Source organism: Periplaneta americana, chromosome 3 (genome assembly GCF_040183065.1).
Source record: "Periplaneta americana isolate PAMFEO1 chromosome 3, P.americana_PAMFEO1_priV1, whole genome shotgun sequence".
Lineage (NCBI taxonomy): Eukaryota > Metazoa > Arthropoda > Insecta > Blattodea > Blattidae > Periplaneta > Periplaneta americana.
Genome location: NC_091119.1, coordinates 44,017,051 through 44,033,434, shown reverse-complemented (window position 1 = coordinate 44,033,434; position 16,384 = coordinate 44,017,051).

Sequence of the window (16,384 nt, the reverse complement as noted above, 5' to 3'; positions counted from 1 at the left end):
ATAGTTAACAAAATGTTCTGATTCTATTATCAGATATTATCTATGGTTATAAAAAAAATCTCAAATAAATTTTCATTTGTAAGAAATATAAAATATAACGTTAAATGAAGCGTTAATATTCTTTTACTTGAGATTGTACACTTGATCTCATACATACGAAAAAAAAAATCCTAGCCTTTTAATAAGGGCCTAGTAATTAAATAAAGATTGGAGAACGGATTATTATACACTGAAAGGTAGAGATGATATTTCAAATAGGCTACTTGATTGTTTATGCATACATAACAGTTGCCAAAACAGATAAAAGTTGTCTGGTGTAAACAACTGTGACGATTCAAGGCTGCTTGAAGTTCGAGAGTTAACTACTCTCGAAGTCTTGATCGCTTGATTCATTCACAAACAGTCAACGCGTCGTCGGAGATATTGCGTGCGGGTTTTCGGCTTCGCGGGCGCTGTTAGTCTTGATTTCTCGATCGTTGTTCAACTCTACTGGGAACCCAGGAACGATTGCGAAGGGGACGCCCCCTCCCGTAAGCGGATGAAGACATGCGTCTTGACCTGAATATGTCTATTGAATAAGATGAGGAAGATGAATGATATGGTATGAAATCTAAATTCTTTTTCTACACGGGAGGGGAAGGGAAAATGGACCGTGGCAATGAAAATTACAACCCGGCATTTGCCTAAGTAACATGGAAAACCACAGTCAGGTTGGTCAGTTCGGGAATCGAACTACGGACCTCCCGATTTCGAGTTCCATGCGATACGCATGAGCAACTCGCTCGGTAAATTTAATGCAATTTAAAAATATTACGTCGTTGATTTTATGAAACCTCTTATGGACGGCACAGAAAATGATATTTCAGGAGAAAGAAAAAATTAATTAAACATCAATAGGCCTATACTGATCCTCGATGTCATTTATGTGCGTCACATTCATGAAAGTTTTCGACAAAATTACTTCATATTCTCATGTAGATCAATTGATTTTAATTAATTCTTTCTTCCTCCTGAAAAATAATATTCTGTACTGTCACATAGGAGGTTTCATATAATCAAAGACGATTAAAGATATAGGATTTAATTACGTTAAGTACAGTAATATAATTGTGTTGTAAATTGACCCATTTCAGCTTAAATTGTAATAAAATGTTGGTATATTTAAAGTTCGTAAGCTTATGTTCTGATTTCGTGATCTGGCTAATTTTGTGATATTTCTTTTAAATTTATCACGAAATTATACCAGCAACAAATGTAACTTCAATGGTATGGTATAAATGCCAGAAGATGTACTATAACATAGATTTTGTTCACTGCGCTCTTGCAGTGACATGAGCGGATTTTTTTTTTTTAATTACTTGAAGAGATATGCGATCTATAGCTTTGAATTTGTGAGTGAATATAATTTCCGATTTGCTTGTTAAAAGAAGAGATTTTTGCTGTGTTTTGTGGCCCAAAATGTTTTCAATGTTTAAGTAGCGGAAACAAAATTATCATCCCTCACGTGCTCACTGTGAGTAAAAATCTAGAGAAACACAGTCTGTCCAGATCTGGAGAGTGGCACTCTGTGGATCTAGAACTGGAGAGGCGCACTGTGAGTAAAGATCTAGAGAAGCACGCTGTCTGTCCAGATCTGGAGGAGGGCGCTCTGTGGATCCAGAATTGGAGAGACGCGCTGTGAGTAAAGATCTAGAGAAGCACGCTGTCTGTCCAAATCTGGAGAGTGGCACTCTATGGATCCAGAATTGGAGAGACGCGCTGTGAGTAAAGATCTAGAGAAGCACGCTGTCTGTCCAGATCTGGAGAGTGGCGCTCTGTGGATCCAGAACTGAAGAGGTGCGCTGTGAGTAAAGATCTAGAGAAGCACGCTGTCTGCGAGATCTGGAGAGAGGCGCTCTGTGGATTCAGAATTGGATACGTGCGGTGTGAGTAAAGATCTAGAGAAGCGCGCTGTCTGTCCAGATCTGGAGGAGGGCGCTCTATGGATCCAGAATTGGAGAGACGCGCTGTGAGTAAAGATCTAGAGAATCACGCTGTCTGTCCAGATCTAGAGGAGGGCGCTCTGTGGATCCAGAATTGGAGAGACGCGCTGTGAGTAAATATCTAGAGAAGCGCGCTGTCTGTCCAGATCTAGAGGAGGGCGCTCTGTGGATCCAGAATTCGAGAGACGCGCTGTGAGTAAAGATCTAGAGAAGCACGCTGTCTGTCCAGATCTAGAGGAGGGCGCTCTGTGGATCCAGAATTGGAGTGACGCGCTGTGAGTAAAGATCTAGAGAAGCACGCTGTCTGTCCAGATCTAGAGGAGGGCGCTCTGTGGATCCAGAATTGTAGAGACGCGCTGTGAGTAAAGATCTAGAGAAGCGCGCTGTCTGTCCAGATCTAGAGGAGGGCGCTCTGTGGATCCAGAATTGGAGAGACGCGCTGTGAGTAAAGATCTAGAGACAAGCGCTGTCTGTCCAGATCTGGAGGAGGGCGCTCTGTGGATCCAGAATTGGAGAGACGCGCTGTGAGTAAAGATCTAGAGAAGCGCGCTGTCTGTCCAGATCTGGAGGAGTGCGCTCTGTGGATCCAGAATTAGAGTGACGCGCTGTGAGTAAAGATCTAGAGAAGCACTCTGTCTGTGCAGATCTGGAGGAGGGCGCTCTGTGGATCCAGAATTGGAGAGACGCGCTGTGAGTAAAGATCTAGGGAAGCGCGCTGTCTGCGAGATCTGGAGAGAGGCGCTCTGTGGATTCAGAATTGGAGACGTGCGCTGTGAGTAAAGATCTAGCGAAGCACGCTGTCTGTCCAGATCTGGAGGAGAGTGCTCTGTGGATCCAGAATTGGAGAGACGCGCTGTGAGTAAAGATCTAGAGAAGCACGCTGTCTGCGAAATCTGGAGAGAGGCGCTCTGTGAATTCAGAATTGGAGACGTGCGGTGTGAGTAAAGATCTAGAGAAGCGCTCTGTCTGTCCAGATCTAGAGGAGGGCGCTCTGTGGATCCAGAATTGGAGAGACGCGCTGTGAGTAAAGATCTAGAGAAGCACGCTGTCTGTCCAGATCTCGAGGAGGGCGCTCTGTGGATCCAGAATTGGAGAGACGGGCTGTGAGTAAAGATCTAGAGAAGCGCGCTGTCTGCGAGATCTGGAGAGAGGCGCTCTGTGGATTCAGAATTGGAGACGTGCGGTGTGAGTAAAGATCTAGAGAAGCGCGCTCTCTGTCCAGATCTAGAGGAGGGCGCTCTGTGGATCCAGAATTGGAGAGACGCGCTGTGAGTAAAGATCTAGAGAAGCACGCTGTCTGTCCAGATCTGGAGGAGGGCGCTCTGTGGATCCAGAATTGGAGAGACGCGCTGTGAGTAAAAATCTAGAGAAGCGCGCTGTCTGTCCAGATCTGGAGGATGGCGCTCTGTGGATCCAGAATTGGAGAGACGCGCTGTGAGTAAATATCTAGAGAAACACTGTCTGTCCAGATCTGGAGAGTGGCGCTCTGTGGATCCAGAACTGGAGTGACGCGCTGTGAGTAAAAATCTAGAGAAGCATGCTGTCTGTCCAGATCTAGAGGAGGGCGCTCTGTGGATCCAGAATTGGAGAGACGCGCTGTGAGTAAAAATCTAGAGAAGCGCGCTGTCTCTCCAGATCTGGAGGAGGGCGCTCTGTGGATCCAGAATTCGAGAGACGCGCTGTGAGTAAAGATCTAGAGAAGCACGCTGTCTGTCCAGATCTAGAGTAGGGCGCTCTGTGGATCCAGAATTGGAGTGACGCGCTGTGAGTAAAGATCTAGGAAAGCGCGCTGTCTGTCCAGATCTAGAGGAGGGCGCTGTGTGGATCCAGAATTGGAGAGACGCGCTGTGAGTAAAGATCTAGAGAAAAGCGCTGTCTGTCCAGATCTGGAGGAGGGCGCTCTGTGGATCCAGAATTGGAGAGACGCGCTGTGAGTAAAGATCTAGAGAAGCGCGCTGTCTGTCCAGAACTCGAGGAGGGCGCTCTGTGGATCCAGAATTAGAATGACGCGCTGTGAGTAAAAATCTAGAGAAGCACGCTGTCTGTCCAGATCTGGAGGAGGGCGCTCTGTGGATCCAGAATTGGAGAGACGCGCTGTGAGTAAAGATCTAGGGAAGCGCGCTGTCTGCGAGATCTGGAGAGAGGCGCTCTGTGGATTCAGAATTGGAGACGTGCGCTGTGAGTAAAGATCTAGAGAAGCACGCAGTCTGTCCAGATCTGGAGGAGGGCGCTCTGTGGATCCAGAATTGGAGAGACGCGCTGTGAGTAAGGATCTAGAGAAGCACGCTGTCTGCGAAATCTGGAGAGAGGCGCTCTGTGCATTCAGAATTGGAGACGTGCGGTGTGAGTAAAGATCTAGAGAAGCGCTCTGTCTGTATAGATCTAGAGGAGGGCGCTCTGTGGATCCAGAATTGGAGAGACGCGCTGTGAGTAAAGATCTAGAGAAGCACGCTGTCTGTCCAGATCTGGAGGAGGGCGCTCTGTGGATCCAGAATTGGAGAGACGCGCTGTGAGTAAAGATCTAGAGAAGCGCGCTGTCTGCGAGATCTGGAGAGAGACGCTCTGTGGATTCAGAATTGGAGACGTGCGGTGTGAGTAAAGATCTAGAGAAGCGCGCTCTCTGTCCAGATCTAGAGGAGGGCGCTCTGTGGATCCAGAATTGGAGAGACGCGCTGTGAGTAAAGATCTAGAGAAGCACGCTGTCTGTCCAGATCTGGAGGAGGGCGCTCTGTGGATCCAGAATTGGAGAGACGCGCTGTGAATAAAGATCTATAGAAGTACGTTGTCTGTCAGATCTGGAGAGGGGTTCTCTGTGGATCCAGAACTGGAGAGATGCGCTGTGAGTAAAGATCTAGAGAAGTACGCTGTCTGTCCAGATCTGGAGGAGGGCGCTCTGTGGATCCAGAATTGGAGAGACGCGCTGTGAGTAAAGATCTAGGGAAGCGCGCTGTCTGCGAGATCTGGAGAGAGGCGCTCTGTAGATCCAGAATTGGAGAGACGCGCTGTGAGTAAAGATCTAGAGAAGCACGCTGTCTGTCCAGATCTGGAGGAGGGCGCTCTGTGGATCCAGAATTGGAGAGACGCGCTGTGAGTAAAAATCTAGAGAAGCGCGCTGTCTGTCCAGATCTGGAGGAGGGCGCTCTGTGGATCCAGAATTGGAGAGGCGCAATGTGAGTAAATATGTAGAGAAGCATGCTGTCTGTCCAAATCTGGAGAGTGGCTCCCTGTGGATCCAGAATTGGAGAGATGCGCTGTGAGTAAAGATCTAGAGAAGCGCGCTGTCTGTCCAGATCTGGAGGAGGGCGCTCCGTGGATCCAGAATTAGAGAGACGCGCTGTGAGTAAAGATCTAGAGAAGCGCGCTGTCTGTCCAGATCTGGAGGAGGGCGCTCTGTGGATCCAGAATTGGAGAGACGCGCTGTGAATAAAGATCTAAAGAAGTACGTTGTCTGTCCAGATCTGGAGAGGGGTTCTCTGTGGATCCAGAACTGGAGAGATGCGCTGTGAGTAAAGATCTAGAGAAGTACGCTGTCTGTCCGGATCTGAAGAGGAGTGCACTGTGGATCCAGAACTGGAGATGCGCGCTGTGGGTAACGATCTAGAGAAGCACGCTGTCTGTCAGTTCTGGAGAGGTGCGCTCTGCGGATCCAGAACTGTAGAGGCGCGCTGTGAGTAAAGATCTAAAGCAGTGGTCGTCAGCACTCACTGAAATGTGCAATGAGTACGCGGTGCCGTCCCGTGTGCACCTTCGTGTAACAGGGAGAGATAGAGAGCATAGCCGCTAGCAGCTACGAGAGCACTATAGTGCACTGCGTTTTCCGCGGGTAAGAGAGGCTAGCCCCAGCGTGCTCTGTGCTGACGACCCCTGATCTAGAGAGTGTTGTCTGTCCAGATCTGTAGAGCGGCGCTCTGTGGATCCAGAACTAGAGAGACACAACTGTCAATGTAAATCTATAGATGAGCGCTGGTCCTTCTTAGATTTTTAAAGTAAGATTCAGTTTTTTATATTTCACTAACATATTCAGTCGTCACGAGTCCAGAATTGTCTTTGTCCTCACACGCAATGGTACGGCTTGGGAAACACAATCACAGAAAAAGACTTAGAAATTTACTGTATTCTTCTTTTCTCTTAGTCTGTGTAATCTCCCCTTTTATCGACTTACCACTGGTCGTAAGTGAGGGTGATTTATTGTTTCACACACTAGACATTTCACAAATGCTGACCTCTCTGGTCATGGATCGGCATGACACAGGGACACCGCTGAGACATCGCAGTATAACCACAAGACAACGGACAAACATCCAGTCCCGTGGAAGAAAGATCAATTTCGTTCATTGTTCACACTGGGAATTGGACCGTTTGGTTGGGGAAAATGCACACGTTATCCACATAACAACAACGACGGAAAATGTACTCCAGTGTATGTTTAAATTGTATGGAGATGTGGAGAAATTCTATTATAATTATTAACTTTTAGCCAATGCGAATCACGTCAGCATTTTACTTCAAACCGAGTCAGATTCTGTTGATCACTATTTTTTAATAATTGCTTTGGTACCATAACTTCAATATTATCTCATCCTTTAATCAGATTGGTATTAGCTAAGGTTGTATAGTCAGGAATTTAATTTTATTGGGGACGTCGAAAATGAGGAAATATAATATATATACGTTTTGGTTGTGATTAAAGCTTCGTAGAAGCACTTCGCTCAAAATAATACTGGCTATAGAGAGACGAGAGAGAATCATGACCCTTTCAACACTGCGGATCTCGAACTATGTGAAGCGAAAATCGAAACAAACTCCGTATGAAAATATTCTTCTGTGATAGGCCTATAGCTTCCGTAATCGTTCTCGGATGATTAAATTTTAATACATGCTTAGAAGAGAGTCACTTGCAACAGCAGACCTTGTACAATTTCATCAGTGTTTTAAACTAATTGAGTGGCACTACACAACACATGCTTACATTGTACGTACAGGCACTTTGAGAGACTCCAGGTTGTGCAACGATGTATGCACGATACGCAGCGTTGAAGTAGGTGAGTGCGATTAACAACTTGGATCGAATAAAATTGACCTTTAAGTTCATCCCACAGAAGCACGATACGAGAAGGTTGAATTCATAGTGCATATCATTCTGCATTTGCTTTTCTTGGGAAAGATCACATCAAAATTATAATTGAGGTGTGACAGCGGTTTGCAGTTACAGCTCCGAGCAGTTACAGCTCCGAACTGTGACAGTTCCAGAAAAATAGCTGTAACAGATAGCGATTTTATCACAGTGTGATTTTTGTGTTCGAATGATTCTTAGCGATTGTGAATGTTCCTCATCACGAGCCGACAGATGTTTATGTTCACCGCTCTTCTGCGAATTGAGTCGGTGCCATGTCTTATATCAACAATAGTGATTAGCGCGGCGAGTGTACTCAAAACATAACACGCTCTGAGGTCTGTTATTCCAATGTGCGGGAACGCATATTTGCCCAAAAATGGAACTGTAGTCACTAGACTGTGGAAATTAATTCTATTGCATGCTTTTATAGATTTGGCATACTGAAGAAGTAAAAGTGGATCTTTGCCGATGAAAGGTTTCGCGTTAGAATGACGTTAACTTTATTTTGCATAATGCATATTTCGAGAATTCTCTTTTTAAATGCATATATATTTATTTATATTTCATATTTAATATCTTTCCTTGTTTTATCCGATTATTTATTTATTTATTTATTTATTTATTTATTTATTTATTTATTTATTTATTTATTTATTTATTTATTTATTTAATCTGACAGGATTAAGGCCATAAGGCCTACTCTTCCATCCTACCAGATAGCACATATAAATATAAAAAAGAAATGAAAACTCTGATGAAAATGAAACAAATTAAATTAAAGCCCTATAGAGGGTCAACAAGGTCAAAAGAACACTATAGATTTCTCATCCAACTAATACAAAAAAGAAGGAAAACGGAGATAGCAATGACGATAGGGATGATGATGATAATAATAATAATAGTAATAATAATAATAATAATATTATTATTATTAAATACATTACAGATTACTTGTCAATTTTGCAACAGCATAGTTACAATATTTATTATACTGTACGTATGTCATGGGTTAAGTCGAAGCTGCGCAATCTGAGAGGTGTTCAACAAGCAATTCCATGAACTAATTTAAATTTGAATTTTGATATTGTCCGACAGTCTCTGACATGGTCAGGGAGAGAATTTCAGAGGCGTGGAATCGATATGCTGGAAGATGATGAGTAGAAGGATGTTCTGTGCAGAGGAATAGAGAGAAGGTACATGTTCCGGGTTTGAGGTAGTGAAAGGAAAGCAAAACGAGATGCTAGGTAAGAGGGTGTGGATGATTTTAAATAGTAATAAGAGGGAGTTGAATCTTCTTTCTTTTATTATCTAATTTCAAAATTTCTAATAAAAATAAGAATAATTTCCAAGAAATATAAAACAATGTGTCAGAAATAAAACCAATAATTAGTTATTTACTGCTGAGAACATGAAATTGCTGCGACGACAATGGATACCTTGCACCTAGTATATAAGTTGGTTTGTTTTCCACTTTAACATCAGAACAGCAACTGCTCTATGTACTGTACATAGCTACTAGCCGTATACGAGTAAGTGAGTAAGTGTAATTCTTCAGAACACAGAGAGAAAATACACGTCGCTTACAGCTCATGCATTATGTCCAGACACTCCCCCACTCTTCCTACAGAGCTGCGCACGAGATCGGATGAGTCTACTTACGAATTATAGGGCAATGGGTTAGTCTTTGCCTTGAACTCTGTAGACACACGCCCGACCTTCCCTTCTACTCCTACCCCCTACACAGAAACATTGTTTCCCTATTGCGCATCGCGAGTGTCTTGACAAAATGCATGAGCTGTACATGTCATTCAGACTTTTAGCCTAATCAGTAGTTTGAGTATCCTCCCCTCCTACTTTCCCCTTTCCCCTTTCCCCTTTGACACAATGGGTTCAGTGTAGCTTCAGTTAGATTTGTTGTCATGCTAAGTGTCATGATAAGTGCTAGATGACTTACTTGCAAGAATTGTGACAGAAGATGAAACATGGTTCCACCATGCAGAGGCAGACAAAGGAGTGGCATCATGCAAATTCACCAAAGAAATAGAAATTCAAAAGTGCACCTTCAGCAGGAAAAATTATGGCTACTGTGGTTTTCGATTCAGAAGAACTCTTGCTTGTGGACATCATGCCACACGGAACTACCATTAATTCTGATGCGTATGTGGCAACTCTCAAGAAACTTCAAGCTCGACTGAGTCGTGTTCGACGACATCGGGAGAAGCAGGATGTTCTGCTATTGCACGACAACGCACAGCCACAATATGTCAGTCACAAGACCACAGACCAGATCAGAAAATTCGGATAGACAACACTGAAACACCCGCCTTACAGTCCTGAAATGCCACCGTGCGATTACCATCTCTTTGGTAAACTGAAGGATCCCTTCGCGGAACGAGGTTAGAAGATGACTCCCTTGTGCACACTGCTAAAGAGTGGCTCAGACGTGTTGGTCCAGACTTTTACCTTGCTGATCTACAGGCCCTCGTTCCTAGGTTACGTAAGGCAGTTGAAAGGGACGGGGTTATGTGGAAAAGTGACATTTTGTTCCTAAAGGATGTATCTAATTCTGCGAAAATAGTAAAGCTGTAGGATAAAAATATAATTTTTAAACAAATGTTATGCATTACTTTTGGAGTTACCCTAGTAATATAGGCTATAGTAATGTCCGTAATAAAAGTGTTCACCCTTTCAGGGCAAAGAAGATGCCTTTTCAATTTCAATTTTTAATTTGATTTCATTCTTATTATGTGTTGATATGTATTTCTATGTTTTCGTGCTATGAATATTAGACGGAATTACTATGTTTGAAGTCTTGTAACAATAAATGAGAATTTCATTTGACTTTAATGAATTTTTACACAATTCTTCTACCCCTCACGAAATTATCAATGTAATATCACGAAATTACAAAGGTTATCACGAAATAACCAACCTTTTAGCTTAAGTTGTAAAAGTGGTTTTTGGCACTTGTTCAAGAACGTGTCCAATCTTTTATGTCTCCAGATTTGTACAGCAAATTATCGTCTTTTAGATGAAAAAAATCGGAATAAGGATATATTGACACATTTGCATTATAAATTAATTTTCATGAAATTATCACGAAATTACCTATGTTTACCCTACATATTTTTAAGGATATTGTACATTTTGAAAGATTACATATTTTTTCACCAATTTTCCCTCGACTTTAAAAAGCTAGAAACTTCTGGACTGGCCCTCCATGAATCTTTGTCGATACTGGAACATGCAACCAATAAACTGAGTGTTGTGCCGGGAGTAATCGGTGAGTGTGTTTCAATAAAATTTAATGATGTATTGAAAAAGAACACCGGTACGCAACTTTTTCACTGTATGCAAAATACTTAAAGGTGAATGTGTGCAGCTCCCTGAGAACATTGTTCCGAGTATCATTCCTCATCTGAAAGACGCGCATTTGTGTCCTAGCTGTAACCTGCAAAATTTTTTCAGAATTTTCCTCATGTCAGTGATTTTTTTTGAAGTGTAAAATTATATTGAACTTTAAAAATAAAACAACAAATGCCTCAAGACTCAAGAGGTCAGCATTTATTATGTGCTAATGAATTTTTGTTTGTAATATTAATAAAACAGAAAATAAAACTTCATTTTAATTTTAATTTTAACACTGTGTATATGCTGGAACTGAAATATATTTTGTTTCCTATACAGGAAATGTTGAAAACAATGCTGTACAATATCACTTTCGAAAAGCTTAGAGTGGAGAATAACCATTGAGCGAAGTCTTCAAGCTGTCCAATAATGATAAGTACAGCTTCTTTGTTATGTCGCACAATGACTGTCCAATTAAAGACCATTTCTACCACATTTGTTGTTTCAGACCACTAGGTTTATACTAGTGAAAGGATATGATGCTGATGATGGTTGTTGTTTCAGAGTGCAGAAAGGAAACTGACCATAGCTTCCTAATTGAAATCCCACATGTCTGTGTTTCCTTTGTTTCGTAGAGCGCCGTGGTTGCTAGGTAATCATGCCATATCTCTCTTGCAAGTTACATTCATTGCATGATGCGATGTAATAAAAGTATTGCAGGTTGTTATTGTATTGAGTGAACATCTTTATTTATCATACAGATTATGTTTTGAGATAGCTATTATGGAAAGACAGCATTTTACTCCAACATTTTTAAAATCTTACTTAATATAAGGATGATTTTAAATGATTTAAAAATATACAATGTCGTTCAACATTTTGTTCCTTCAGGAATGATTTCATATCTTACGCATTCCGAAACAATTTAATTTCAAATGTTATCACTTACTTTCCCATATTTAAAAAGAAAAACAAATGGCTCGGTGTAATATTTACTTCAGAAAGGAGTATTTATCCTGTAAAATTATTTTAAAATATTCAGACTGCAATTTTTATACTACAATAAAGAGGAGGATTCACGTTTGATGGCAGTTCATTTAAATACTATGAATAATAGAACACCACAATATTCATCACTTCCAATAATAATAATAATAATAATAATAATAATAATAATAATAATAATAATAATATTAATACTTACTTACAAGTGGCTTTTAAGGAATTCGAAGGTTCATAGCCGCCCTCACATAAGCCCGCCATCGGTCCCTGTCCTGTGCAAGATAAATCCAGTCTCTATCATCACATCCCACCTCCCTCAAATCCATTTTAATATTACCCTCCCATCTACATCTCGACCTCCCCAAAGATCTATTTCCCTCTGGCCTCCCAACTAACACTCTATATGCATTTCTGGATTCGCCCATACGTGCTACATGCTCTGGCCATCTCAAACGTCTGGATTTAATGTTCCTAATTATGTCAGGTGAAGAATACAATGCGTGCAGTTCTGCGTTGTGTAACTTTCTCCATTCTCCTGTAACTTCATCCCTCTTAACCCCAAATATTTTCCTAAGAACCTTATTCTCAAACATCCTTAATCTCTGTTCCTCTCTCAAAGTGACAGTCCAAGTTTCACAACCATACAGAACAACCGATAATCTAACTGTTATATAAATTCTATGTTTAAGATTTTTTGACAACAGACTAGATGACAAAAGCTTCTCAACCAAATAATAACACACATTTCTCATATTTATTCTGAGTTTAATTTCCTCCGAGTGTTATTTATATTTGTTACTCTTGCTCCAAGATATTTGAATTTTTCTACCTCTTCGAAGGATAAATCTCCAATTTTTATATTTCCATTTTCTTGCAATATTCCAGTCACGAGACATACTTAGTCTTTTAGGGATGTACTTCCGAACCTATCGCTTTACTTGCATCAAGTAAAATTTCCTTTTTTTCCTTAATTGTTTGTGGATTTTCTAACATATTCACGTCATCCGCATAGACAAGCAGCTGATGTAACCCGTTCAATTCCATACCCTGTCTGTTATCCTGAACTTTCCTAATGGCATATTCTAGAACGAAGTTAAAAAGTAAAGGTGATAGTGCATCTCCTTGCTTTAGTCCGCAGTGAATTGGAAAAGCATCAGATAGAAACTGGCCTATACGGACTCTGCTGTACGTTTCACTGAGACACATATTAATTAATCGAACTAGTTTCTTGGGAATACTAAATTCAATAAGAATATCATATAATACTTCTCTCTTAACCGAGTCATATGCTTTTTTTTGAAATCTATGAATAACTGATGTATTCTACCTTTATACTCCCATTTTTTCTCCAATATCTGTCGAATACAAAAAAATATCATCAATAGTCGATCTATTACGCCTAAAACCGCACTGATGATCCCCAATAATTTCATCTACGTACGGAGTTAATCTTTTGAAAAGAATATTGGACAAAATTTTGTACGACGTCAACAAAAGTGATATTGCTCGAAAGTTACTACAGTTAGTCTTGTCCCCCTTCTTAAAGATAGGCACGATTATGGACTCCTTCCAGTACTCTGGTACAATTTCCTTTTCCCAAATTGCAAGTACAAGTTTATAAATTTCGCTAGATAATGCGCTTTCACCCTCTTGTATTAATTCTGCTGGAATTTGATGGATACCTGGAGACTTGTACCTTTTCAGACTTTCTTTCGCAATTTCGACTTTTGAAAGTGTGGGTTCAGGTATAAATGACTCAGCAGTTTGTATTTGAATTTCGTCCCGATCATTTCTATTTGGCCTATGTACATTTAAATAATAATAATAATAATAATAATAATAATAATAATAATCATAATCATCATTCTTGCATGTATTGGGCCTAGTGGCCCACTACGGTCTCTTGCCAACGCTTGAACGGTCTCCCCAAGGATCTCTTGCCCACAGGATGGTCATTTAAAATTTGGCGTGGAATTCTAGAACGAGGCATTCTGATGACATGTGATCTCCAGTTTTGTCTGTATTTCTGTAGGTATTCCATTATCGGTTCAATCTGCAGTTCTTTCATAATGTCAAAATTTCTAATGTGATCCATTCTCGTGTATCCCGCTGTACGACGCATAAATCTCATTTCTGCCGTCGTTAATCTTTGTGAATCAATATTACGAATCGTCCAAGCTTCACTACCAAAACAGAGTATATGTCTGGCCAATTTTTTAATAATAATAATAATAATAATAATAATAATAATAATAATAATAATAATAATAATAATAATAATAATAATACTGTGCACGACAGCCCATACACTGCCAAAGTCTAACAGGCAATTTCTCGTTTCACGTCCACATACCTCACCACAGGTAAACGATCATCCAATCAGTACAGGGATAATGGGTTAACAATTATTCCCCAGCCGTAATAGCCGGCTCACAGAACCGTATTTCGCTATATTTTTCATCTCCTCAAATTCGTCACGATGCTGAGTGGGCATCGGTCCTATACACTGGTCGAAATTTGATAAGAAAATTTCTTTCCACATGAGGGCTCGAACCAGCGCTCTAGACTTCCTTCAATAGTTACGTTGTTGTCACTTGTTTCTTTTCATATTACGAACATCCAAATAGGGTTTCGACGCGATGTTGTGAAATGAATCCTCTAGATTCAAAACCCCCTAAAGACCATTTTATTCAGAATTGAGTTATGCCCACATATTGCCTGCTAAGAATGAATTCTAATGATTTTTGTAGTTTTAATTAAAAAAAAACACACCAAACGTGAAGCAAAACGTTTGTTAAAATTCACTCTTCGGTTGAAAATTCCCTCTATTTTCCACCAGTTACTGTCAAAATCCTTTAATTTGTGAAAGTGGATATAGGGGATTTTGAATCTATAGGATTCGAATGTTCTCTTGTAGACAACAAATTCACAACGGACGAACATTATTGCTTCGGGCAGTTGGGGATTGAATAGATCCGTCGGCTAAACACTGAAACCGTGTGAATCTCTATCCAGTACATGTAGCGAAGCCACATTATTATCCGAGCTGCCTGCTTGATAATTTCATAACGTCCGCCATGGCAATGATGTGACCGCCAATTAAAGTTGAGGACTCTGCAGGAGAGACTGACCCACAAACAAGCATCTTGCTCTGTTTTAATTGAAATTCGCAGTAATACCGTCATGTTGTGATGTACCCTGGCAATGTAATTAAGGCCAGTGTATCATAACAGCTGATACGTTGCGCTCCCAGACCTCAGAGTCAACATCAGCATCGCCCTGTGTCAACGCCCTGATTTCATGTACGGGCGGCCTGCAGAGTCCTATGTCACATACCAAGCGAGACATTTTAAGCGAACTACTCTTAAGTTGAAGTTAAATCTTACAAAGTTAATAAAAACCTATATTTAAATGACTGAAGAGCTTATTTCAATTTGAGTATTTGTTTAATACTCTATTTACAAAATTGAAGTTCATTTTCAGATAGAGCTTCCCCAGTTGCAATATACTCCTTCAGTCGCCTATGGAAAACAGCATAACATGAACTGATTTTGCTAATTTCATATTGAATCTTGTTCATCAGCCCATGACTACTATTCATTATACAGGGTGAATCAAAATTCTGGAACCATATAAATATCTTCCAAATGCTTTATTTTCGATTACTATCGGTGTTTGATACACTATCACCTTTACTTTTTAACTTCGCTCTAGAATATGCCATTAGGAAAGTTCAGGATAACACAGAGGGTTTGGAATTGAACGGGTTACATCAGCTTCTTGTCTATGCACATGACGTGAATATGTTGGGAGAAAATTCACAAACGATTAGGGAAAACGCGGAAATTCTACTTGAAGCAAATAAAGAGATAGGGTTGGAAGTAAATCCCGAAAAGACTAAGTATATGATTATGTCTCGTGATCAGAATATTGTACGAAATGGAAGTATAAAATTTGGAGATTTATACTTCGAAGAGGTGGAAAAATTCAAATATCTTGTAGCAACAGTAACAAATATAAATGATACTCGGGAGGAAATTAAACGCAGAATAAATATGGGAAATGCCTGTTATTATTCGGTTGAGAAACTTTTGTCATCTAGTCTACTGTCAAAAAATCTGAAAGTTAGAATTTATAAAACAGTTACATTACCGGTTGTTTTGTATGGCTGTGAAACTTGGACTCTCACTTTGAGAGAGGAACAGAGATTGAGGGTTTTTGAGAATAAGGTTCTTAGGAAAATATTTGGGGCTAAAAGGGATGACGTTACAGGAGAATGGAGAAAGTTACACAACGCAGAGCTACACGCATTTTATCCTTCACCTGACATAATTAGGAACATTAAATCCAGACGTTTGAGATGGGCAGGGCATGTAGCACGTATGGCCGAATCCAGAAATGCATATACAGTGTTAGTTGGGAGGCCAGAGGCGAAAAGACCTTTGGGGAGGCCGAGACGTAGATGGGAAGATAATATTAAAATGGATTTGAGGGAGGGGGATATGATGATAGAGACTGGAGTAATCTTGCTCAGGATAGGGACCAATGGCGGGCTTATGTGAGGGCGGCACTGAACCTGCGGGTTCCTTAAAAGCCAGTAAGTAAGTAAGTATTGGTGTTACCGGTATTTTTAAGACCAAATGCTCTACCAGTGACACATTCGATTCTAGTCCTCAGCTATCTCAAAAGCCGCCACTTTAAATGCAACTTAAAAATTTTAAATGGAAAGGATGTCATGTAGGTACTCAAAATCATGTGAAATTTTCTGAAAAAAAAAAATCAATGGCGCAATCCGTTTTGAGATATCTCTAATCATTTTTAGATTATTTAAAGAGAACTGTCATAATGACACAAACATTAGTTACTGTATCTACAGATATTTTGTAACATAGTACAGTGCTAAAGAGGCTTTGGAAAAGGTATTTAATGCAATTCT